The sequence below is a fragment of the Acipenser ruthenus genome, chromosome 1 (assembly GCF_902713425.1).
Source record: "Acipenser ruthenus chromosome 1, fAciRut3.2 maternal haplotype, whole genome shotgun sequence".
NCBI classification, from domain to species: domain Eukaryota; kingdom Metazoa; phylum Chordata; class Actinopteri; order Acipenseriformes; family Acipenseridae; genus Acipenser; species Acipenser ruthenus.
The window spans coordinates 99,929,673-99,956,204 of record NC_081189.1 but is presented as its reverse complement, the minus strand read 5'-3'; the positions used below and the strand labels follow the sequence as shown (position 1 = coordinate 99,956,204).

At 36.7% G+C, this 26,532-nt stretch overlaps 1 pseudogene; it reads left to right on the top strand.

Annotated features, from left to right (window-relative positions):
• The first annotated feature begins 4,068 nt into the window (after positions 1-4,068).
• On the top strand, positions 4,069-20,964 carry LOC117420422 (NF-X1-type zinc finger protein NFXL1-like; annotated as a pseudogene).
• Positions 20,965-26,532: the final 5,568 nt, after the last annotated feature.

Genomic DNA, 26,532 nt, shown 5'->3' with positions numbered 1-26,532 from the left:
AATTGACAAATAGTTATTCAATAAATCACCACCTGGCCACATACCACACTTCTCATGCACTCTCAATCAAACAATGAATCATTAAATCTAACAATCAAAACCATGTGGCTGTGCAAATGGTGGCCAACTTGGTTCCAGGCTGTGCCTTCACCAAGATGGCCACCAGCCACCAGACTCTCACACACTCACACACATGACGTTCAAGCATTCCAAGAATTTAGAAATTGCAGAATGTACTGTAGTTGAAAAAAAGTCCAGTGCAAACAAACATCCCAGTATATTCAAATACATTTGTGTAGTGTTTGTGTTATGGGCTAAGTAACGTGTGTTGGAATTATTTTACTTAGAAGATACTTTTTTTTTTTTTTAAACTTGTAAAACTTTAAACATGAATTTACTAACTCAGATAGCATCAATGAGAAAAAAAGGTTCATAGCTACGACACAGTCAGTATGATGACTGAGAAAATGATATTTGAATGGAATGAGTAAGTAAACAATATACAAAGTCCTTTCTTTACATTTTTTTTACTGAATGCTTGCAGGGATTTAGGGGCCGTCCAAAATGTGCAGTGTACAGAGCGTGCTGTGCGGGGTTGTTTGAGGGCAGTGTTGACTTTCTGCTAAAAAAAAAGAGCTTCAAATATTCACATACCTACCTGCAAACGTACTACAGCCACCAGAAATGTAATTTTATTTTTTCCTTTCTTTTCTTTCTCTAGTTTCTTTTTTTTTTCTTCAAACCTGCAGTTCCTGGTCTGAGTCTCTAGGGGCGCTATGCTGCTGCTCACACCACGTGACAGGGTAGCGTCACTGGCAAGGCTGTTTCTACCACGAAGCAGATTCAGAGACAAGAAAGCTGCAGTGATGCGTTTTCGTGCACTTTAATCTTAAATAATAAAACAAACAAAACACTATAAACACTTTACGCACCCTGGTTTAACATTAAATCTAATCCACTAACATCCATGATCACCCTATTTATAGAGCACATCCCCATGTGTTTTTGTCACTGGATACTCCCCCCCCCCCCAACACACCCGTGTTTGGCCTCTCAAGTTCCTTTCTGATAAAATGTGTTTAGCAGTGTCAGTGTATACCATACCTTACCTATTTAATTTATATTACATCCTTCATGTGCAAGCATCCCAGCGCACTTTACAAAAAATCATTTGAATGGCAAATGGTACAGAAAGACAGCACCACACCATTAAATGAAATTGCAATTCATTGTTTAATGGCGGAAAATAATGTGTTCTTATTTGTTACTGTAGTCTCCTAGTATGCAAATGCATGCACAATTAATTGAAATACATGCAGTACAATAATATATCTAAAAGCACGACATCTTCAAAATGTTGATGAAATGACACAGTACACACCATACCATACAAAAAAAAGCTTCTGTAAACCAAAAATAAATACAAGTTGATTGGAAGATTCTGCCTGTCACACAATACTACTACTGGAAAGTAATAACATATAATTTACTTAAAATGACTTGAGCTGCCTAGATGGAATCATAAAAATACAAAAAATAATTTTTACCACTTTGGAAATCCGTGAGCCATAGAGAGAAAAAGATAATGATCACATTTTGGTACTGAAATTCTACAATGCCCAAGGGTTTGTAGGAAACAGTAAACCAGTCAAAGGTGTGTATTTTAACTTTCATTATAGTGAGTAATAATTACATTTTGGAAATCTAGGGCCAGCTTCTGAGGTCAGCATGTTCATGTACACTTTTGGGAGAGGGGGGGTCATGAATAAAGAGCAGGCTGTGAAATAAGTAATGATACTTTTGGACCCCTACAAAGGCTAGAAGTTGTTTTTTTCACCAATTAACACAAATATATAGGCCAATCAAGAATGCTGACACATACATCAAATAATAAACTAGTTTTAGTGCAATACAAGGCTATATAATGTTTAATGTACTGTGCTACTGATGTAGAGAAACAGTCAATACAACAGTTAATAACATGTACAGCTAATGGAAGCAATTCACAGCTAATCAACTGCTTTTCATCCTTTTTATTTTAATGTTTAATACAATTAAAAGAAAATGAAGGGCCTTGGCTAGATTTAAAAGTACATATATCTGTAATAGAGGAGAGTACTTTCAATATATATATATATATATATATATATATATATATATATATATATATATATATATATATATATATATATATATATCTGCAGGAATGCCAAGCTGTTGTAACAAATGCATCTAAAAAAAAATTACTTGCTGTATATAAATATTTATTTGACAACATGGCAAATACACATACACTTTTGATCATTGACAAACTGGGGAGAGCTTTCAGTTGGACTTGACTGAAAATACCTTTTCATTGAGCTCATTAGGATGCAGCAGCAAAGTTAGGTTTTGATTGATAGTCTTTTTTAAAAAAGGATATGGATTCAAATCCTTCCACACTTCAACCTTAGTTTTATGAATTCTATACTGAATATCTGAGAACAAATACATTTTTCACCATTGTTAATACCATGTTAACTAACTGCACTGCTTCATTGTCTTCTGCAGGTATCTTTACTGCTATTTCTAAAAACAATTCCTTACAAATAATTTGTATTAAAATACAGTAGCACCAACCTTTTGAAGAACATTTGTCTAACTCAATAGTAGTACGCTCTGAGCCCATTCATTGCAATACACTTTTGAGACAGGATTTATGTTAAACAAAGTGTATAGAACTAAAGATATTTTATTTGTCAGTGTCTCCATTCTGTCCTGGGAAAGAAATGCAGAAAAAGTACTGCATGAAGACAGTGTAAGTATATGTGCTGAAGTAGCATTACAAAAAACACTAACTGTATTAATGAACATAGAACACAGGAATGTACACCGTACACCTATAACTTAAACACTGTTGAACAGATAAACAAATACTTTTTTTTTTTTTTTTTTTTTTACTGTTTCCCAAGGAAAAATATCTAAAAGTAGAGGTTGTTTTGTTTCATTTCCTTTGGAAATTCAGAGGATACAATTATAGAACAAATAATGCAAAACAAGAAAGGCTTGATTAAAATAATGCAGATTAAGCTATGTATTTAAAATTAACTACAGTACCATCTAGTGGTTGACTACAAGAAATTAACATTTTATGAGGGAGCACAGTTTTAATTGTGCTGAGCTTTTACTACTGTATATCTATTCATTTTTCAGAAAATGTCATTCATTAAATTCCAGCTTACTCTGACACGTTGCATAAGTAGATGGAAAGCAGTGGTGCGTTGTAGTGCATGACGGGAGCTGTAAAAAAAAAAAAAAAAAAAGCAAATATATTAAATGATTACTTTTCACAAGTTTTAACAAAGGCGGATACGGACAACATGTCCCACATGTCGACCTGTTCCTATCCAGTTTTAAATAACTTTAGCATAACAGGCAGAAGTGTTAAAGGGACCAGGAACTCTTAAAATAAACAAATCCCCTGGACCGGATGAGATGCCCTTAATAGTACTCAAAGAAATGAAAGAAGTTATTTACAAACCGCTAACCAAGATCATGCAACAGTCTCTTGACACGGGTTCTACCGACAGACTGGAGAATTGCAAACGTAATACCGATCCACAAAAAGAGAGACAAAACCGAACCAGGTAACTACAGACCAATAAGCCTGACTTCTATTATATGTAAACTTATGGATATAATAAGATCCAAAATGGAAAATTACCTATGTGGTAACAGTTTCCTGGGAGACAGTCAGCATAGCTTTAGGAAAAGGAGATCCTGTCTAACTAACCTGCTTGATTTTTTTGAGGCTGCAACATCGACAATGGATAATTGCAAAGCATATGACATGGTTTATTTAGATTTCCAGAAAGCTTTTGACAAAGTGCAGCATAAAAAATTAATTCTCAAACTGAATGCAGTGAAGATTCAAAGAAATGCATGCACATGGATTAGGGAGTGGTTAACATGTAGAAAACTAGGGGCTCCCGAGTGGCGCATCCAGTAAAGGCATTCCACGTGGAGTGCAGGATGCGCTCTATAGTCTGGACGTCACGAGTTCAAGTCCAGGCTATTTCACAACCAACCATGGACGGGAGCTTCCAGGGCGCGGTACACAATTTGCTGAGCGTTGCCCTGGGGGAGGGAGGGTTAGGTCGGCCAGGGTGTCCTCGGCTCACCACGCACCAGCGACCCCTGTAGTCTGGCCAGGCGCCTGCGGTCTTGCCTGTAAGCTGCCCGAGAGCTGCGTTGTCCTCCGACGCTGTAGCTCTTGGGTGGCTGCATAGTGTGTCTGCAGTGTGAAATAAAGCGGTCGGCTGATGGCACACGCTTTGGAGTCAGCACAGGGGTGGTAGCGGTGAGTTGAGCTTAAAAAATAATTTGGCCATTCTAAAATTGGGAGAAAATAATAAAAATAATTGGCAAAGACTAAAATAAAAAAAAAATATATATGATAAAAAAAGAAAACAGAAAGTACTGATTAGAGGAGAAACCTCAAAATGGAGCGAGGTAACCAGTGGTGTGCCACAGGGATCAGTTTTAGGTCATCTGCTATTCCTAATCTACATTAATGATTTAGATTCTGGTATAGTAAGCAAACTTGTTAAATTTGCAGACAACAAAACTTAGAATAATACAAAAGTTTGCCCAAATGTATCATTAGGTAAGAATCAGAATTCTTAGAGCATTGCTGACATTGATTTACAGAACTTGCTGATCATGTCACGGAATTACATTAGGCTAATTATTTATTTATTTATTTATTTATTTTTAATTGGTGGGGTAGCAATTCAGCTTCCTTAGTTTAGGACATTGACATAGTGTATAATAATATAATGTATTCATCCAGAAGGTTAAACAGTAAATAATTGGAGCCTGCTTGGCGGCAAGCAGGCAAAGGAAGAGGCAGGGGGCGAGCCGGAGCAGGAAGTGGGCCACCAGAGCCTCCAGTTCTGCGGCCAGCGAGAGACAACCGGACCCCTGCTGCTGGTAGAGGTGGCGGTGGAAAGGGTAGAGGGGACGGGGATGTTGCCAGCTCAGGAGCAGTGGAAGAGCAGCAGTGTGGAGTAGTGGTTAGGGCTCTGGACTCTTGACCGGAGGGTTGGGGGTTCAATCCCAGGTGGGGACACTGCTGCTGTACCCTTGAGCAAGGTACTTTGCCTAGATTGCTCTAGTAAAAACCCAACTGTATAAATGGGTAATTGTATGTAAAAATAATGTGATATCTTGTAATAATTGTAAGTCGCCCTGGATAAGGGCGTCTGCTAAGAAATAAATAATAAAAGAATCAGATTGAAATAAATGTTTTGTTAAATTGTTTTTAGAGCAAGAAAAAGCTGTTGCTGTTTCATGTAACGTACCAGGAGATTGAGAATCTGTCATGTTCTTCAAGAGGTAAACTCGGAGTCCTGGAACCTACGGTATTTGCAGATAGGCTTGTTGTTAATTAGACTTTTAATATTACCCCACAAATTACAACATTTCACCTGTTTTTTTTTGTCTTTTTAAATTGCTAAATTGAAAGCAATGATTAAAGATGTTAAGCAATTAAGTGCCCCATAACAGGAAAGAAGAGTTACTTTAAAGCAAGCTGCCACAGTGTATGTGTATGTTTATGTAATTGCAGAAGGCATGTACACATTTGCTGCAAAAGAAGAACGGCTAGTGTACACGAGCAACACAAGCTAACACTGAGAAAGTGTTTCATTCCATTTAAAGGTGTGATTTATCCCAGCAATCATCTCAGAATAAGTCTGAAGAAATTTGAAAAGCCAATCAGGCCGCAGCTCCGAAATTCACAGACGTTCAGTACAGCTCTTCAGAAGAGGAGGAAGAAGGAGAAGACATTGATGGGAAACATGGGAAGACTTTGACTTCTACATTTACAGCATACACTGATCAGACAGCTATGCGCTTGGCTTTCGGAAATGCTTTTGGAGTGAATTGTGGTTGAAAAAGAACAAGCACTTAAAGAAGTGGGGATCATATTTTGAAGCTCTTTGAAGGCTGTACATTTTTCCATGCTTGTTAATCCCCTCAGGCTGTGTATTGATGTTACAGTTACTTGTATTACTGTAGTGGGCATTTATTATGTTGATTTTCTAATAAAAATCGACATTTAAATTGAGACATTTTTAACCCTGACTTTTCTTTGCCAATTTTTGCAGGAGGAGATGCCACAGGACTGGAACGTACCAGACAATACCTGAATGATGCATTTCAATCAGAGGCTATAAAATGCTTGATTTGTATTGCTTCTGTCCAAAGGAATCAGGCGGTAAAGCATTTAAATTACTTGAGTCACTAATACTCACCATAGGCATTGATGAGTAAAGTTAATTGTGACATGTTTCTTTTAATTTTGAACAAAGAAAATTTAATAAAGCACAGAAAATGTAATACATTTCTTTGTGTCTTTTACTGAAAAAATGTGATTAGTTTTCGGATCATATGTTTTAAGTGGAGTTATCTTTTGTAGACCTGTATACAGGTCTGTAATCAATACTGAGTTTATGCACAATTTTGTCTTGTTGGCATAATTTCATTTTAGCAGCTGACACTTGTTTATTTGTGTTTCCTTCAGATTTGGAGTTGTTCAGGGTGCTACTGTATGTTTCACAGGCCCTGTATTCAGAAATGGGCAAAGGACAGCATTTTTCTAGTATTTTCAATAACTGATGAAGACTTTGGTTAAAAAAAAATGTATTAGTTTAGCTTTTATATGCGCACTAGTTTTTTTAGGCATTTCATATTTTAACTATATTATTATTATTATTATTATTATTATTATTATTATTATTATTATTATTATTATTATTTTGTTTTATATTTGTATTCTTTTTCATTGCTTAGTCTAAAATGTCGGTATGAATACAAACAGTCTCAGATACTGAACTGATATAACTTCTATCCAAGTTATAGCAGTCTGTGGTAGAGATTTCATGCCTTCTGTGGACACAGGTGTTTGCTGTTGTGTCATCCAAGTTCTGTGTCAGCTGGAATCATATATCTCATATATTATTGCAGGGATGTGTAACAGATGGCTCTTGGGGCCAATATTGCTCTTTGAGCTCTAAAATAGAGCGCTTTTGATTTGAAAGGGAAGTACTGTGTCTCATTTCAGACTGTTAATGGGTATGAAAAGAATTCAAGGTCAAAGGTCTTTTGTAGAAGATACAGTGAAAACCCAGCAAAACAAACATGCTAATTACAAAAATACTAAAGCAGTGTTTTAGTTTAATCTGCTAAAACTGTGTTATTATTATTATTGGCTTCTGTTTGCGCAAGGTTTTAGTGATAGAAAGCTTAGTTCTTTAAGCAAAAAAGGCTGGCCAGCTCTGTATTATGGTAACTGCAGCTATTACCTTGCACAGACAACATGTTTTAGCGTCTGCGCTGTGTCTTGCAAAAGGTAGTGGTGAAAACCTCCATCCATCCAACATATTTCCTTGAAAATAGGAACCAAGTGGTTACTGTGACATGCTTCTGTAAAAAAGCTAAAGCTGTTCCCAGGCGGTGCGGTGCCAAAGCCTGGTCATGCCAGCAGTCATGTGGAGGGATGCTGCCTTGTGTACAAGTGCAATATTTTTTTTGTGAATGTCATGAAATACTACCTTTTTGTTCCTCGCTTTCCTTTTTTAGGGTATTGTCAACCTTGCCCTTGTGTGATCAAGCAGTGGTGCCTTTGTGGAAAGTGTCGGAAAGACTTTGTGCTAGCCCAGTTTGTCAATGCGAGAAGGTGCTTTTTATTTTGTTACATAACGTATATGGAAAATACAGTGCCTTGCAAAAGTATTCAAACCCGACCAATTCTCTCGTATTACTGAATTACAAATGGTACACTGAAATTTCGTTCTGTTTGATATTTTATTTTAAAACACTGAAACTCAAAATCAATTATTGTAAGGTGACATTGGTTTATGTTGGGAAATATTTTTAAGAAAAATAAAAAACTGAAATATCTTGCTTGCATAAGTATTCAACCCCTGTGCTGTGGAAGATCCCAGTTTACACCGATGAAAGAAATTGCCCTAATGAGGACACAATTACCTTACCATTGGCCTCCACCTGTGAACCATTAAAGTTGCTGTCACATTTTCTGGATAAAAACCCCACTGAATACATATGCAAACAAGATATTTCAGTTTTATATTTTTCTTAAAAATATTTCCCAACATAAAACCAATGTCACCTTACAATAATTGATTTTGAGTTTCAGTGTTTTAAAATAAAATATCAAACAGAACGAAATTTCAATGTACCATTTGTAATTCAGTAATACGAGAGAATTGGTCAGGGGTCTGAATACTTTTGCAAGGCACTGTATATATTGGGAACAAAACTGAAGTATTAGCATAGTTCTAAGAATGAAATGATGTGAATTGGCCTATCAAAACAGTTGAAGAAATCCAGAAATCTGAAAAAAAGCCATAATACCTACGTAGTGATGTCAAAATGTCATAATTCCTCTAGAGGAAAATATACTTGAACTTTGACCCATTCGACTCCTCGAGACCACTCTCAATTCAAACACAAAATGTCTTGTTTTCAATCACTCGACAACACCCACAGTAGAGAAATGTTCATTAATGATCAACAAAATGAGAATATGTTAAAAAAATAATAATAAATTGATGTAAAGCTGGTACATTCATACTTAATGTACGTTATTATTATTTAATCAATTCACTTGCAATTTGAACCCGTTTGTTGTCCTTTTTTTATTACAGATACTAATATCCATGTATTATAAAAAATAATAGATAGACTTCAGTGAGTTACATACAGTTAAAGGAAAATAATTCATCCCAGGTTTCTGTGACAGTTTATAAACTACACCTGTAACTCACTGAAACCCATCTATTCATTCTCTCTCTCTCTCTCTCTCTCTCTCTCTCTCTCTTTCTCTCTCTCTCTCTCTCTTTCTCTCTCACTATATATATTTATTTATTTATTTATTTGATTTTATTTTTCCCCAAGGTTTGTTTTGTGGAAGAACCCTGTCTTGTGGGAATCACACATGTGAGATAGTGTGCCATTCAGGTCACTGTGGAGGGTGCCCCCGATCAGGAAACAGGGCCCATGCAACAAATCCAGTGAGTAGATTTCAGCTTTGAATAATGTACTACTTTTAAAATCCAGTTTTAAATCAATTTTATTACCTTTTGTTAGGTTTTGTATTATATACTGGCTGAGAATGCTTTGGTTCTTCACTTGGTGCTTTTAAGCAAATATTTCAACATCAGTGATAAAGTGCTGAATCCTGGGAGCTTTGCTGTAGAAGATACAGTATGATTGCAGCTGGACCATTAGAGTGAGTTTGAACTACAATTTATACATGTTTTGGTATTCAGCAAACATATATGTGCTTGGCTTTCAACCGTAGGAAAATAGCTCACATCATACGTTTACTACTGAGTGGGCAATTTACTGGACCTGCAGTTTCCTCACAGTGGAAAATACTGACATCAACATGTCATCGTTTTGATTTCAGGGTACTCTCCCCTGCACTGAGGATTGCCAACACGTGGAGAGACCTGTGAGAAAGTGATGGAGCGCGGGCTTCACAAATGCTCAATGTACTGCCATCGAGGGCCCTGTAATGCAAATAATCACGAATCAGTTCTTCAGCTTAAACCTGAAGAAACCTGTTTCCTGTATCTTGTAATGTTCACAAATTGATTTTCCTCTATATCTCCACTAGAGGGAGATACAGCACTAAGCTGCAAATGTAAAATCACATGTTTGTGCAATGTAAAAGCACAATGGCATTTTTTGCATGTTATGTACATCATAGAGGCTTGAATAAAATTGATATTTTTCCCGAGGACATAACAGTTCAGAACTTTATTAAATACATTGGTACATTGGGCTAAATAGAACTTTCAGACAATTTTTATACAAACACAAAATAGACACAACATTTTTATTTTTTTACACAGACAGCATGCTTACTGACAGTCAATAAATACATTTTTTTGTCTTCAAATAAATACTGCTCATTGGCTGTAAAGATGCATAACAGACGAGCTTCCACTTGTTTACAATTCACGCATGGGATCGGGTGCACGCAGGTGACCGCAAAAGCACGTCGGGTCAGGTTGGAATGTGAACTTTTTCGCGGTTTGCGGTTCGGGTGCCGGTCAAAAAATGTAATTTTTGGGTCAGGCTCGGGTCTGAATTTGAATCACCAAAAATGTTTCTGTCCTTTCAGCGTACTCATCTGTAACCCTTTTCCCAAATAATGTACATTAGAAGGTAAATGTACCGGTATTTCCTGCACTAAAGCAGGAGGCGGTTAGGGAGGAGTCAGCTGACTAAGCAGTTTCTCGGTTTGTATTGCCGCTTGTTTGATACGTCGCAAGATCCTTTTATCATGTCTGCTTGGTGATATTAAAAATGTCTGTGGACGAGGTGAAACAAAGGATAGCGCAGGGTTTATATCATGTAGTGGATAATACTTTGAGAGGTAAATCAGAAGTGTGAAATTCTTTTGGAATCATACTAGCGAATTTAAATAATGAACATGTGACTGGATTCGTTGCTTGTAAAACCTGTCGCTATGTTTTTGATTTGTAGCTCCCTTTCAACTGGCGGCACGAAAGGAATAGACGGTTTGCGGGTTTGGGTTGGGTCCTGTAGTAGCGGGTCCGGGTCAGAAGCGGGTCAAAAAAATACGACCCAAGCAGGACTCTGACACTCATCAAAAATGAATTACACCACTAGCGTTTTCAAGCAGTACTGCAACTGGAGGACCAAGATCAAGCAAGGTACTGTAACATTTGTGAGCGAAATCATAAAAAAAAGAGGTTTATCATTAGAAAAAAAGCAGGACTTATTGATAAAAAATAGTTTAAAAAGACAAAAACAAAGAACACTAGGTATAACCTAGGTTCAAAACCCAATAGAAAGCTAGGTCACAAGTTTCTAAGTTGTTCAAAATTAGAGTCACTGTTAGTCGAGTACATATCTTGTAGGGTTTCTTTTTTCACACAGTATCACATTGTGACAGGATAGTGTCACGGCCCAGGCTGGCTACCAGCTGGAGACCCAGAGACAGAAAGTTTACATTTTAAAAGGGCATATGCACACGTTTATTTAACAAAATAACACAAAAAGCAGAAACAAAACGAACACGGCACAAGGGCCAAAATAAAGGTTCAAACAAAAGACTAACCAACTGTAGGCTGGGCAATCACCTTCACTACTCGTAGTCAAAATAATACGTCAAAACACTCCCCTAACTCCCTCCAAAACAAATATTTATACATGTGGCCTTTCCCCAATCAGCATCAATTACCTAATTGGGGAATGGCCACACATGTGATTGCTAGCAGGGACAGATTTAACTCCATCCCTGCCAACCTTACATTCCCCCACACAAACTATTTACACAGCAGGGCTTCTGCTGTGCCACAGATATTATTATTTCTTTCTTAGCAGACGCCCTTATCCAGGGCAACTTACAATTGTTACAAGATATCACATTATTTTTACATACAATTACATTATTTTTTCCATACAATTACCCATTTATACAGTTGGGTTTTTACTGGAGCAATCTAGGTAAAGTACCTTGCTCAAGGGTACAGCAGCAGTGTCTCCCACCTGGGATTGAACCCACAATCCACCTGGGATTGAACCCAAAGAGTCCAGAGCCCTAACCACTACTCCAGATATACAGGACATCATGGGTTTTAAATGTCTGTTTTATTCTGGTGTCTTGGCAGGAGGTGGAGAAGCATTGTCGCTGTGGGAAGTACACCATGCTCATGCCCTGTCACAAGGAGTACCTGTGTGAATCAAAGTATCCTAAAACAAAGAAACTGCCAGAGGCACCAGTGTAAAAGAAGGGTGAGCTTTTAGCATGAATGGCCAGTAGCTGTCATGGTTATGTATTTACTTTTTATTCTATAAGTTTGATGTGACACAATGGAATTTTCAACAATAAGGTTTACATCTACAGATCTTTTTTTATCCACCATAGTCTATTGTAGGATCTAACAACCATGGTAACTGAATTAAAAAAAATATGTTATCTACTTACTAAAAGCAGATTCCTTTTGCTTTGACAATTGTCAAACAAAGACAGTGGGCTTGTGTCCCTACTGCTAAACTACCATTAGGCAATGCAAACAAAGATTGTCTTTGAGGTCTGCTCACTGATAAAGTAGTGTAGAGAAGACCAAACTGTAGAAACAGACAGAGGAATTCAAATTTTGCTTGATCTGAATATTATTGAGAAACGACAGCTTTTAAATTCTATATTCCAAATTGAAGACTAATGTTTTAGTCAGAAAGGAGACAAAACTATGAAGCAAGGCTAAGAGAGGAATTGTATTTAACATGTATGTATTTCAGGGTTCTCACCAGGCGTCTTGCAGATGCTACTGTGCCTTTAACGATAAGGATGGATTGCGCTGCTAGCAGACTAGATCACGTGCATGCGCTGGGTTATGTCTCAACACTACATTTATCTATCAGAGCTGAAGCGGTGGGTTTTTCCGTTTTAAGCACTTAGAGAGTCTGAAACATTAAAATGACTGCTAAAAAAATAACCGATTTATTTTCGAAGCAAAAATAGTGACAATAAATGTGGAAATTACCAAATTGAAATGGATGATGAAAAAGAAAATGAAAAAGAGCAACCCGATACAGTCAATGAGAGCAACTTGTAGAAAGCAAATTGGAAGAACCGCAAGAGTGGCCAGTGTGTAAAAAAAGTAACATCGTGATAGTGGGTATGATGCTATGTGGGGTAACAAATGGAAATGGCTTTTTTACAGCAAGGAATTCGGTGGTATGGCGTGCAAGCTCCAAGTGATACAACACCCATCGACATGGAAACTAAAATTATTTTGTAAATAATTGGAATATATAAAACATATGTTAAAATGTAAACAATTTAAAATCACTAAAATCATAATTACAAACACTGGCATTTTTAGCTTGTGATGGGGGTTTGTTATACACATGGGTCATCACTAAAAAAGACTGAGGCAGACTCAGCATTGGGTGTTGACACGCTGCACAGGCGTATATATATATATATATATATATATATATATATATATATATATATATATATATATATATATATATATAATTATAAAAATTGCAAATCTAATACCGATCCACAAAAAGGGAGACAAAACTGAACCAGGTAACTACAGACCAATAAGCCTGACTTCTATTATATGTAAACTTATGGAAACTATAATAAGATCCAAAATGGAAAATTACCTATATGGTAACAATATCCTGGGAGACAGTCAGCATGGTTTTAGGAAAGGGAGATTGTGTCTAACTAACCTGCTTGATTTTTTTGAGGATGCAACATCGACAATGGATAATTGCAAAGCATACGACATGGTTTATTTAGTTTCCAGAAAGCTTTTGATAAAGTCCCGCATAAAAGATTAATTCTCAAACTGAACACAGTAGGGATTCAAGGAAATGCATGCACATGGATTAGGGAGTGGTTAACATGTAGAAATCGAAAGTACTGATTAGAGGAGAAACCTCAAAATGGAGCGAGGTAACCAGTGGTGTACCACAGGGATCAGTATTAGGTCCTCTGCTTTTCCTAATCTACATTAATGATTTAGATTCTGGTATAGTAAGCAAACTCGTTAAATTTGCAGATGACACAAAAATAGGAGGAGTGGCAAACACTGTTGCAGCAGCAAAGGTCATTCAAAATGATGTAGGCAGCATTCAGAACTGGGCAGACACATGGCTGTGGCAATGTGCCCCGTCCCTGTGTGCATTTGTGTGTATGCGTGCGTGTGTAAATGTTGGTGTATAGATTGGTACACGGGATATAAACGGGTCTGTGTTTCACGTGTATTTAAAAAGTGTAGATTTGTATTTAGGCACGAGGAGAGCACAAATCACTTCACGTGCTGGTTAAATGTAATATGTGAGCACGGGGTTGCACAGAATTAATTCACGTGCTGGGATTCAAGTGAATAATTAATTAGTAATTGAATCCCAGCACAACAGTATAAATAGGCACATTTTTAGTCAGTCAGGGTTAGGTGTTCGGGAGTGGAGAACGGGTGAGAGAGAGAGGAGTAATTGAAAGTAAGATCGTAAATATAATAGTTGTTTGTACTCACCGTGTTTGTTTGTCTCCGTGCACCGTTTGTTAAGTGTTTAGTCCGTTTTGTTTATATGTTTCTTTTGGCTACCAGTGCCGTGTCCTGTTTTTGTACTGTTAAACCTTTTTATTTGTTAATAAACGCTGAGTGCAGCCATTGCACTCAGCTCATCATCACCACCGTCTCTGTCTGTGTATTCCTTTTCTGGTCTGACGCCACCCACTCTGGCCGTCTTTGTGACAATGGCAAATGACATTTAATAGAGAAAAGTGTAAAGTATTGCACGCAGGCAATAAAAATGTGCATTATAAATGTCATATGGGAGATACTGAAATTGATGAAGGGATCTATGAAAAAGACCTAGGAATTTATGTTGACTCAGAAATGTCTTCATCTAGACAATGTGGGGAAGCTATAAATAAGGCCAACAAGATGCTCAGATATATTGTGAGAAGTGTTGAAAATAAATCAAGGGAAGTAATGTTAAAACTTTACAATGCATTAGTAAGACCTCACCTAGAATATTGTGTTCAGTTCTGGTCACCTCGTTACAAAAAGGATATTGCTGCTGTAGAAAGTGTGCAAAGAAGAGCAACCAGAATTATCCCAGGTTTAAAAGGCATGTCATATGCAGACAGGCTAAAATAATTGAATCTATTCAGTCTTGAATAAAGAAGACTACGTGGTGATCTGATTCAAGCATTCAAAATCCTAAAAGGTATAGACAGTGTCGACCCAGGGGACTTTCTTTTTTGACCTGAAAAAAGAAACAAGGACCAGGGGTCACAAATGGAGATTAGATAAAAGGGCATTCAGAACAGATAATAGGAGGCACTTTTTTACACAGAGAATTGTGAGGGTCTGGAACCAACTCCACAGTAATGTTGTTGAAGCTGACACCCTGGGATCCTTCAAGAAGCTGCTTGATGAGATTCTGGGATCAATAAGGTACTAACAACCAAATGAGCAAGATGGGCTGAATGGCCTCCTCTCATATGTAAACTTTCTTATGTTCTTATGTTTGCAATTCTCCAGTCTGTCGGTACAACCCCTGTGTCAAGAGACTGTTGCATGATCTTGGTTAGCGGTTTGTAAATAACTTCTTTCATTTCTTTGAGTACTATTGGGAGGATCTCATCCGGCCCATGGGATTTGTTTATTTTAAGAGCTCCTCGTCCCTTTAACACTTCTGCCTCTGTTATGCTAAAGTTATTTAAAACTGGATAGGAACAGGTCGACATGTAGGGCATGTGGGTCCGTATCCTCCTTTGTTAAAACCTCTGAAAAGTAATCATTTAATATATTTGTTGTTTTTTTTTTCTTCGTCTATGATTTTGCCATTTGTATCTCTTAGACATTTAACCTCCTCTTTGAATGTTCTCTTGCTGTCATAATATTGGAAAAACATTTTGGAATTGGTTTTAGCCCCCTTAGCAGTGTTCATTTCTATCTCTCTCTTGGCCTTTCTAACTTCCTTTTTGACTTGCGTTTGCAGTTCGAAGTACCCTTTCTGTGTACTTTGTTTTTGGCACCTTTTGAACGCTCTGTAAAGTGCCTTTTATTCACTGAATTTTTTTTTTTATTGATCTATTAAACCATTTTGGCCATTTTGTTTTAGATTTAGATTTGTCTTCATTTGGGATGTAATTGTTTTGCACCTCTAGTACTACATTTTTAAAAAACAGCCATCCTTTCTCCGTGGATGTTTTCTCTATTTTACTCCAATCTACTTCTGTTAGTCTCTGTTTCATACCTTCATAGTTTGCGTTTCTAAAATTGTAAACCTCAGCTTTAGTCATTACTTTTGGGGTTTAAAAAATCAATTCAAATAAGACCATGTTGTGGTCTGAGTTTGCCGATGGTTCTCTAACCTTTGTTTTAGTTATTCTGTCTTCTTTATTTGAAAAGACTAAATCAAGGCATGCCTCCCCTCTAGTCGTTTTCAAGACAAATTGCGTTAGGAAGCAGTCATTTGTCATTTCCACCATTTCAATTTCATCCGTCGTGCTCCCCACCTGGTTTTCCCATTTTATATGGGGGAAGTTGAAATCCCCCATTAGTATGACTTCTCCTTTGCTACACGCATGTCTAATGTCATTGTATAACAGATTATTTTGCTCAGCGTTTGAGTTTGGCGGTCTATAGCGTGCTCCTATTATTATGCACTTTTAATTTTTGTCCATTATTCTGACCCATATTGATTCAGCGTTGTTTTCTTCGTCCAGATTTAACACCTGGGCTTCAAGACTAATTCTTATGTATAGCGCTACCCCTCCACCTCTTCTGTCCTGCCTGTCTTTCCTATACAGTGTGTACCCACTAATATTATATTTGTCTCCATCACTCTCAGACAACCAAGCTTCTGTAACACCTATCACATCGTAGTTACTTGTTAGTGCAGTAGCTTCAAGTTCTAACATTTAGTTTCTGAGACTTCTAGCATTTAGATAAATACATTTAATGGCTGTCATTCCTGAGTTGTTACTAAATGTATAGGAAGTGGGACGTTGCATCATGTGATGCATTCTACCAATAAGCACTTGCCAGCATCCCCTAGTAATCCTATGATATTAACAAGCATTTTGTTAGTAGCTATTCAGAAATATTTACGATAGGTGTGTCAGTTGTAGATAGGCAGGTGATTATTCTGGAGTTTATGAAAATACTTAATCATATTGAAAGCAGAACTCATGATGTGTTAGTAGCCAATCAATGGCTTTTAACTCAATTTACATCACCAAAATCTATGCAGTAAAAATATTGAAGGTTTCTTCAAGCCTAGAGCTCAATATCAATGCTACAGCTCAGCTGGTTTGAAGTTAGTACAGCACTTCCTCTTTTGTGGTTTACAAGCTCTTGCAAAAAGGAGGGAACTGCAAGGCACTGCTTAACTGTGTATTTGCAAATGCTACATGGTTCACAAATTTGGGATTTACATTACACAAGAAAATCACACAATTTTTAGAGTCAGTCTCTCAATGATTTCTCACTCCTTCACCAAATAGGCACATAAGCAAAGGTGGCGTATTGGAAAGGAACACATGGCTTGTGCCATTTAACTGAAACAGAACCATGTGTACACTGCCCCACACAGGGTGTGTGTTTATCAAAAAAAGCCCACATGTTCAATTTTTATAGTGTGTTATTATTTCTTACAATACACTTTTTTAAAATTTTAATTTTTTGTACAATATTACCCAAAAATAATCGTAATATTTTTTAATAAAAGGAGCTAGCACAAATTTCCTTTTAGACGATGGGTCGCGCCGGTCGCCATCTTATTTTGAAAACCCTGAGTATCTGCTTCAACAACTCTGTCTGGGATTTTAAAAAATGGTTAACTGAAAATGTCATTATCGCCCAACCGTATCCAATATGTTTTATGTTATTTTTTCCTCTGTTTCCCAGGTATGACAGTGTATGGAATATACTGTATCACTACCAGTAATCTTGTCCTAGTTATTTATGAGGAGTAACGCATTTGTCTCATATAGTAAATGCTGTGTTAATCTAAAGGGGGAAAATAAATGTATATTTATAGCAAGTGATTTTAACCACCAAATAAACCTGTTTCACTGCTCTATATGTTAGTCTTGTAAATGGTTATATACTGTATGTAGGCTCAAGGAAGATATTTATAAGTATAATCGTTTTACATAACAGGTGCTATAGCTGAAATGGTAGCATCACCACTACGTTGAATGATTTGTATCTAATGTTTCAAAAAATTCTATCAAAACATAATGCCATAAGCAGGTTTCAATCTAGTTAAAATCTCTCTATTAAATTTGATCAAAAATACAAAGTCCAAGTGTATACAATACAACTGTATACAACTACAGTCATTGGCCTCTGTATTTAATTAATGGATGTTGTTTTAGAACATGTGGTATATGAGAAAACTCCCAGGTGAACTGTGTCAGGTGTCTGTTCCTGCTTCAATCCACAGTGCTGTTCAGGAAACTGCCCACCATGTGACCAGAGCTGCGGTCGAACCATGGGATACAGGAAACACAAGTGTCCTTCTGTCTGCCACAGAAGTAAAGTCAACTAGCAGACAGTGTCAGTGAAAGTGTATTGAAGAAATGGAGATCACATGTGGTATATCTTTTTACATGGAAAAGATAATTATTTTGTTTTAGCCACAGGACAGAAAACCTGGAAAAGTTAAACCTGGAAAAATGATACTCTTGTTTTATAGAGGCTTCAGAGAAAGTTAAAAAAATAATAATCCTGCCAACACAGGATCTATTGAGTCAAGAGTACAAGCCCTGCCAACACGCTGTGTAACAGGAACAGGCAATTCCAGCAGTGTGGACCGTCTCGAGGGCTGCTGTATTTTAAGTGTACATGTTCACAACGTCTTGTCCCTTTTATTAATCAGTTGACATGAAGTCGATGTGACTGGAGCATGTGTTGTTTTGTCATTATTTTAATAACACTGCTGCTATCTATGCATGTGTTGTTTTGAAAGTGACGTGACAGCAACTGATATCATTAGCTATGGGTGGGCTCACATATCCGATGCAGACATATGCTATATTTACTGGATACGACTTGCCTGCTTACCACTCTGATTGGCTGAATGGATTTTTGAGTTTTATACAGTGTTTGACACTCACCTTGTACCCTTAGAGCAGGAGTCTCCTGCCCTGGTCCTGGAGAGCTACAGGGTCTTCTGGTTTTCGTTTCAATCAAGCTCTCAGTTACTTAATTGAACCAATTATTGGCTTAATTAATCAAGATTAACATGTTCCAGATCTTTAGCCATTGATGACATAACGACACCTATAAAACCTGCAGGACTGGGGCTGTCCAGGACCAGGGTTGGAGACCATTCCTTAGAGTAAAGAAAAGTATGCATAGAGTGAAAACCCTGGTATTTGTTATATTAAAATCAAATGAAAGCATACATTTTCTCATGCCTAAATCATATTTAAATCAACATATTAATCCATACTGCAGATGAGAATGCAGAAGGGAACATGCAGCTGAATGTAATTATTGAATTATTTGTTACAGTATATCCACTGTACATCAATTTTCTAACTACATGTGTATAAAACTAGAGAAACTGGGATGTGTTATTTTACAGTTCTGTAGTAAAAGATATCAAAACATATTTATAGTGGATCACAGGGATATCTTTAAAAATCTATTGAACTACATAATTTGTATTTTTCAGTTTAACATGCAAATTAATGTAAACCTGATTTCAATACAAGTATACCTGCTTTATTCTTATTTGCTGTGATTTTTTCATTCGGTGACCTTTTCAATGTAGATTTCAGATTTTGATACCCAGGCGAGAGTGAAAAGGTTGTTTAGTACGGAGCTTTCTAGGTTATCAGTATTATGGAATTTGTTTAACAAGTCTGAATAATTTTAAATACAGCACAAAGATAGCAAAACTTTCAAATGGCATCTGTACTAAATGTCACCTTGACCTTCCCCTTTGAGCAAGTCTGTGAAAACCATTGGATTATAAAATGCCTTGTTGTTGTACACGACAAGCTGCATGGGTATGGTGATGCTTTAAGGAAATTAATGTCAGGAGAAAGTAAATGTTATCTGAATTAACCCTTGCTGTCTGAAATAGCCCTTCCTTATATTTTTACAGGAGACAAGAATCTTTTATGGAAAATAATGGAAGCATGATCAAGTAACCTCAAGTAACTGAATGACAATTCAATATAGTCACTCGCAGCGATTCAGCAAGTTTTTTACATTGGGTTTTCTGTATTCTAACTTCTTGGGTATTGTAACCCTGTAAGTAAGACTAGTGAACTTAATCCTGTTCTATACTGAAACACCTCTATAAAGGAGATTTAAAGTACTTGTTGGCTGGTGTAGAGAAATCCAGCATTTTATATACTGCACACGGGCTTTCAGACTAAGTTGGGTGCCTCTCATTTTTTTTTATTTCAGTGTTTTCAACATTTTACACTTTCACTTTGTAGATGTACTGTATATAACCACTTGATTGGATTGAAGGCTGTGTTTTTGTATCCATACCAACTTGTCCCTCTTTCCCTTTAAAATAACATCTTGGAGTTGCAGTTTTTACAGGCTTCATTGTAGAGATTGAAACTGGAAATTCAAATCAATCAAATATTTTTGGAACGGGATGTTGAATAATAAAAATATGAAGTTGTTACCATGTAGTTTGTCGTAGTTTCAAGGCTTTCATTTGCATTTTTTTTAAATATTATATTTAAAATAAAAAAATGAAATGTTATATTTGGATTGCCGGCAGTTGCTATCCATGTCCTGAGACAGTAGATTTGAAATGTAATTGCAGCACCACTTGTATAAAATACCTTGCGGAAGGGAGGAGACAACTGAACTACCTGTGCAAAGAGTCATATTTTTGAGCCCTAATGTCAGATACAATAAGCACTTAAAAAAAAAAAAAAAAAAAGTATTGCACTTTAAGTACTGCACATTAACTTTTGTGACGTGCAAGTCCTCTCATTCTTGTTCCACTGCTACGTGCTTTGACCAAAAGAAATGTTTGACTGTGGTTGATGTGTTTTTGATTGTCATATCTTTTTCATATTTATGGTGTCCAAGCTTAGAGTTGTTCAAGGACTTTAGTAGTCTTGTCGTCCTTAGCCCTGATTTGAGAAAGCTTTAGTACTGGCCTAAATTAGATAGTTCCAGCGCTGTTCTTGGATAACAGAAAATAAAAACACATTGGAAATGTCAGAAGCATTATTTTCAGAAGCCTGTATCTGTTTATGTCTAGGAATGCGCCGACAAGTCATCACACAAGTCGAGAGAGACATCGCTGCCACTTTGGCGCCTGCCCATTGTGCTGACAGCCTTGCCGGGGAGTGCTGAAGACATGCAGACACGTCTGTCCAGCTCCATGCCATGAAGAAGTGATGGTCAAACAGGCTGACAAAGCACAGAAACAGAAACACCATTTTGTATTTGGCAGCCATGCTACATTCTTGAATGTTTTTTCTCTCTCTTCTCTCTTTTTATATTCATTCACCCCCTCGATACATTGTGTATTTGACTTCTATTTAATTCATTCCATAAATATAACCAATTATCAATTTTCATATTTCTGGCATACATGTATTTGACAAATAGATACATAAATACTTTAATAATAGTGTTGTGATTGATATTTATTGAAAACATCCAGGGGCCCTATGTGCCACAGACCCATAGATCTTTGTTTGAGTCCCTTCAGTGTTTTTAACTATGGACTGTTTTTATATATGTGTACTTCAAGAAAATGTGAAAAACAGATTTGTTTTATAAATATGACTGAACTGTTCTATTAGGAAATACAAACACTAAATCTTAAAAAGCAACTTGGTATTTGCAGTAATTTCAGAGTTATATTAAATATTATATTATTCTTGTTGTTTCGATTCTCTTTGTATCCTTTCCTTTCTTCCACCACACCCCTGTGAATTTTTAAAACTAAGAAGTATAAAGCACAGTTGTGGCCTTAATAAAGGTGTCATGTCTAAGTACATGTGTCTCACCAGAGTGTAACCATTAACCTGTCCCCCAGTGAATGTAAGAAGTACCACATTTGTTCTATGTTATATTTCTTACTGGTGTATTGTATTGTATCTACTAGAGGCAGATTGTTGCAGAGGGACTGGTTAATGATTACATTGTGGTTGCGCCTTAAAGTGCTCATTTATCAAAGGATTAGCATATAAATTATAATTAGGGTTTCTGGTACTAAATGGGCTTTTTCATTTAAAAGGAGAAGCGACTAATCTTTATTAATGTAAATAGAGGTACGCATAGTGATTGTAATAACGTGTGTCCAGCATAATATTTTTTATTATAAATTTAATAAAAATGAGTCACTAATTAAAATGTTGCAATCTCGTTTGTACGTTCTGCTTGTAAATGAATAACTAAAGCTTGGCCGATTTTAAGACAATTTAGTTGTTTCAAAGCATAAACCCATAAATTAAAACAATTTTGCTAATACATTCCTCAGTTGTATTTGAGATACACAAATGTCTCAACAGGGAGCAATTACATTTTTAAAGGAGTGCAGAAAAGTTGGGGTAAAACACAGAAAACCACAAACCCTAATTATAATATACAAGTCTTATAGGTTTTTTTTTTTTTTTTTCTTTTTTTTTAATAAATGTGTTTAATTTTGTGTTTTAGCATCAGCTTGCAGGTCCTTGGGAACAGCCTTTTGACCCGGCCTTTGTTGAGACTGCTTATGCAGACCCTCGTATGCATATCTTTAAGTTTAATTTATCTAAAGAACTATACAGTAATCCTGCATTCACTTAACTTTTTAAACAACCTTGGATCACAATCATGGCTTAAAGTGCTGCATGATAATCATAGCCTCAGTCAATAAAGTGTCGGGTAAAATCTGCCAATCTCATTTAGACATTGCCAGAACTGTATAGATACTGTGTTCTTAAATAGTGCATTTAGTATTATTTTTATTATTTGTTTTGCAAAACAGAAACGTTATGTTTCACTTTCTTTGCATTTGCACTTTTATTAAGTCTGTAATACAATGATGCATTTACGAGGTTGTGCTTCAGTTCATTTGATTTCAGATCATGTATTTTTTTTTTAATTTTCTCTTTTACACAAAACCAGATTTGTGTAGGTTCATAATGGAATAAAAGAAAATGACGTTCACACAGATTTCTAGGTTGACGCTGCACAGCATATTGATATGTTTTTCCTGCGTCCATAATACATTTTCATTTTGGTAAATTTAAGTGGTATTAAGAAACAGAAAACTCTACAGTGCTTAAAAAACTTAGAACACGGCTTAAAGTAGTAAAGAGAAAGGCTTGTTAAAAGACAAATAATTACTTGTTTACCATGCTGACATTATTTATTCCTTATAGACTTAATGCAAAAGAAGAAGAAAAAAAAACTTGGTCTGCGATGGTTGCAGTTGGATTTGTGTGGGAGTGTGTTTACATTACAACCTAACTCGCTTCCAATTTCGTATTTTTACTATGATTGGCTGCAAAGACAACAGGGCTAACCAGTGACCCAATAATGTTTTGTTGGGTGGAAGTTTATTGTGCAATGTTCGAGTCCGAGTCCTCACACAAGGTCAAGTCTGAATAATATGCGGCCGTGACTCGAGTTCGAGTCATGAAAAATGCGACTTGAGCCCTACAAGTCTGATTTTTTTTATATATATATAAACGGCAAACGGGCCAAAACAAAACAAACAGAACACAGACAGAACGCAGAACAACTTAAATGAATAACCTTAAGGATGATGAACAGGCAGGTAGGATAGCAATCGTTACAGTCAGTCAGTCAGTCAGTCTCTCAGTCTCTCAGTCTCTCTCTCTCTCTCTCTCTCTCTCTCTCTCTCTCGACAGACAGACAGACAGACAGACAGACAGACAGACAGACAGACAGACAGACAGACAGACAGACAGACAGACAGACAGATCTCGGTTCTCCACTTCTGATACTCTCTACCCGCTCTGGTAGAGCCGGGTTTTTTTATATCCTGTGGCTAAGAGTTAATTTGATAATTAATTGATTAACTCCTAGCCACATTCTACCTGACTTTTAAATTAGTTTTTGTGACTGTCAGCTACTAATAACTACTTAGCTGACAGCTACACATTCTCACGAAAGGTACAATCACATATAATACAATATAATTGTTGACAGGTTTCTGCCCGTCATACATAAATCATAACACTAAAACAAATACAAAATAATATAGCGCACATCATATAAATGGGCAAGGCACCCCATCATATAAATATAATATTTACACCATACATTTAGTCCTCTGTGACTGGCAGTATTATAGCTCTCCAAATTCTTGTCTTTTAGTGTATTTCCTCTACAGTAGGTAAATGTTAAGAAGGGCTTGTCTATTCTAAAACATTTGATTATTCTTGCATGAAAGTATAGTTACCTTCATTTTATTTGATATTACAATTGAGGGGTTACAAGAGTGTAATGTAATGTAATGTAATTGCACAATTTCAAATTCAACCCATTTCCCTTAATATTACCACATATAATTATTTTCTGGAAAATTAAAAAAATGATGTGGTGGAACAACTTTACAACCCACACACATTTTAGTTTTCAGAATATTGCATTTGGTTGGTAAATTGAAGCAAGGATTATCTAATGAAAATGCAGGTGTGGGTTCTCAAGTTGTTCATTGCCCTGTTACAGTGCCTTGCATAAGTATTCACCCTGCTTGGACTTTTCCACATTTTGTAGTTGTTACAACCTGGAATTAAAATGGATTTAATTAGGATTTTTTGTCACTGATCTACATAAAATAGTCCATAATGTCGAAGTGGGGAAAAAAATCTACATATTTTTCAAAATTATTTACAAATAAAAAACTGAAAAGTCTTGATTGCATAAGTATTCACCCCCTTTGCTGTGACACCCCTAAATAAGCTCTGGTGCAACCAATTGCCTTCAGAAGTCACATAATTAGTTGAATGGAGTCCACCTGTGTGCAGTGAAAGTGTCACATGATCTCAGATTAAATACACCTGTGTCTGGAAGGCCCCAGAGTTTGTTAGAGAGCATATCTAAACAAACAGCATCATGAAGACCAAGGAGCTATCAAAACAAGTCCAGGATAAAGTTCTGGAGAAGCACCAATCAGGGTTGGGTTATAAAAAAATACCCCAAACTTTGAATATCCCCCAGAGCACTGTTAAATCCATTATTAAAAAATGGACAGAATATGGCACAACCGCGACTGCCTAGAGAAGGCCGTCCACCAAAACTCAGTGATCATGTAAGGAGGGCATTAGTCAGAGAAGCAACCAAGAGGCCAATGGTAACTCTGAAGGAGCTGGAGAGATCCACAGCTGAGATGGGAGAAACCGTCCATGGGACAACTATAACCCAGATGCTCCACAAAGCTGGGCTTTATGGAAGAGTGGCGAGAAGAAAGCCATTGCTGAAAAATACCCATATCAAATCCTGTTTGGATTTTGCCAAAAGGCATGTGGGAGATACAGCAAACATGTGGAGAAAGATTCTCTGGTCTTATGAGACCAAAATTGAACTTTTTGGCCTTGGCGCAAAACGCTATGTGTGGCGCAAAGCCAATACTGCTCATCACCCTGAGAACACCATCCCTACGGTGAAGCATGGTGGTGGCAGCATCATGTTATGGGGATGCTTTTCATCGGCAGGAACTGGGAAACGTCAGGATTGAAGGCAAGATGGATGGAGCCAAATACAGGGAAATTATAGAGGAAAACCTGTTTCAGTCTGCAAGAGACCTGGGACTGGGGCGGAGGTTCACCTTCCAGCAGGATAATGACCCTAAACACACAGCCAAAGCTACACTGGAGTGGTTTAAAAACAAGAACCTGAATGTCTTAGAATGGCCCAGTCAAAGCCCAGACCTCAATCCGATTGAGAATCTGTGGCAAGACTTGAAAATTGCTGTTCACCAACGGTCCCCATCCAACTTGACAGAGCTTGAGCAATTTTGCCAAGAAGAATGGGCAAAAATTGCAGGATCCAGATGTGCAAAGCTGATAGAGACTTACCCAAAAAGTCTCACAGCTGTAATTGCTGCCAAAGGTGCTTCTACCAAGTATTGACTCAGGGGGGTGAATACTTATGCAACCAACAAATGTCTTTTTTTTGTTTAATTAACTTTTGTGTCACAATAAAAAAGATTTTGCACCTTCAAAGTGTTAAATATGTTGTGTAAATCAAATGGTAAAAATCCCAATTAAATCCATTTTAATTCCAGGTTGTAACACTACAAAATGTGGAAAAGTCCAAGGGGGGTGAATTCTTATGCAAGGCAAGGCATAAGTCCTAATTATGGACCCCGACAACAGCATTATAACGTGGTAGCACTGTATATAGTACATAATCACCCCGGCCTAATACTTGAAATATCATTCTCTGTAAACTGTTTCTTGCATGCCTTAAATACCCTCCTCATTTGGGCAATGTGTGTCATCCAGAAGGATTATAAAAAGGCTGGATGGCTTAATGTATCTGAGTGGTGCCATGATGCACACGTCTGGCTCTCTGAATACTGCAGCTTGCATAGTAAAACTAAAAGTATAAGTGCTACATATCTCATTTGCTATTTCTTAGGGCACAGCAGACAAGAGTTGACTAGTTAATGTATGTTGTTGTTTAGTATTTTGAATACAAAATAAATAATATGGATAGAATTAAACTTTTCAAACTGATTAAAACCCATCAAGATTTGGCCTTTAAATACAAACAGATGATTGCAATGTAAGCACCAAAAGATACTTTATGAATGTAAATGTGTTATTGTGTATGTGTAGTGCAAATAAAAAGAGGTAGAAACATTCTAATAATAATAAGGTGTGCATCATAATAATGATAATACATGTATTGAAAATGTATTTTACATCAGATGTTTTCTGGCAGCTCAGATTAGGATCAACATCTCTTCCAGTTAAAATAGAATATGTGCTAT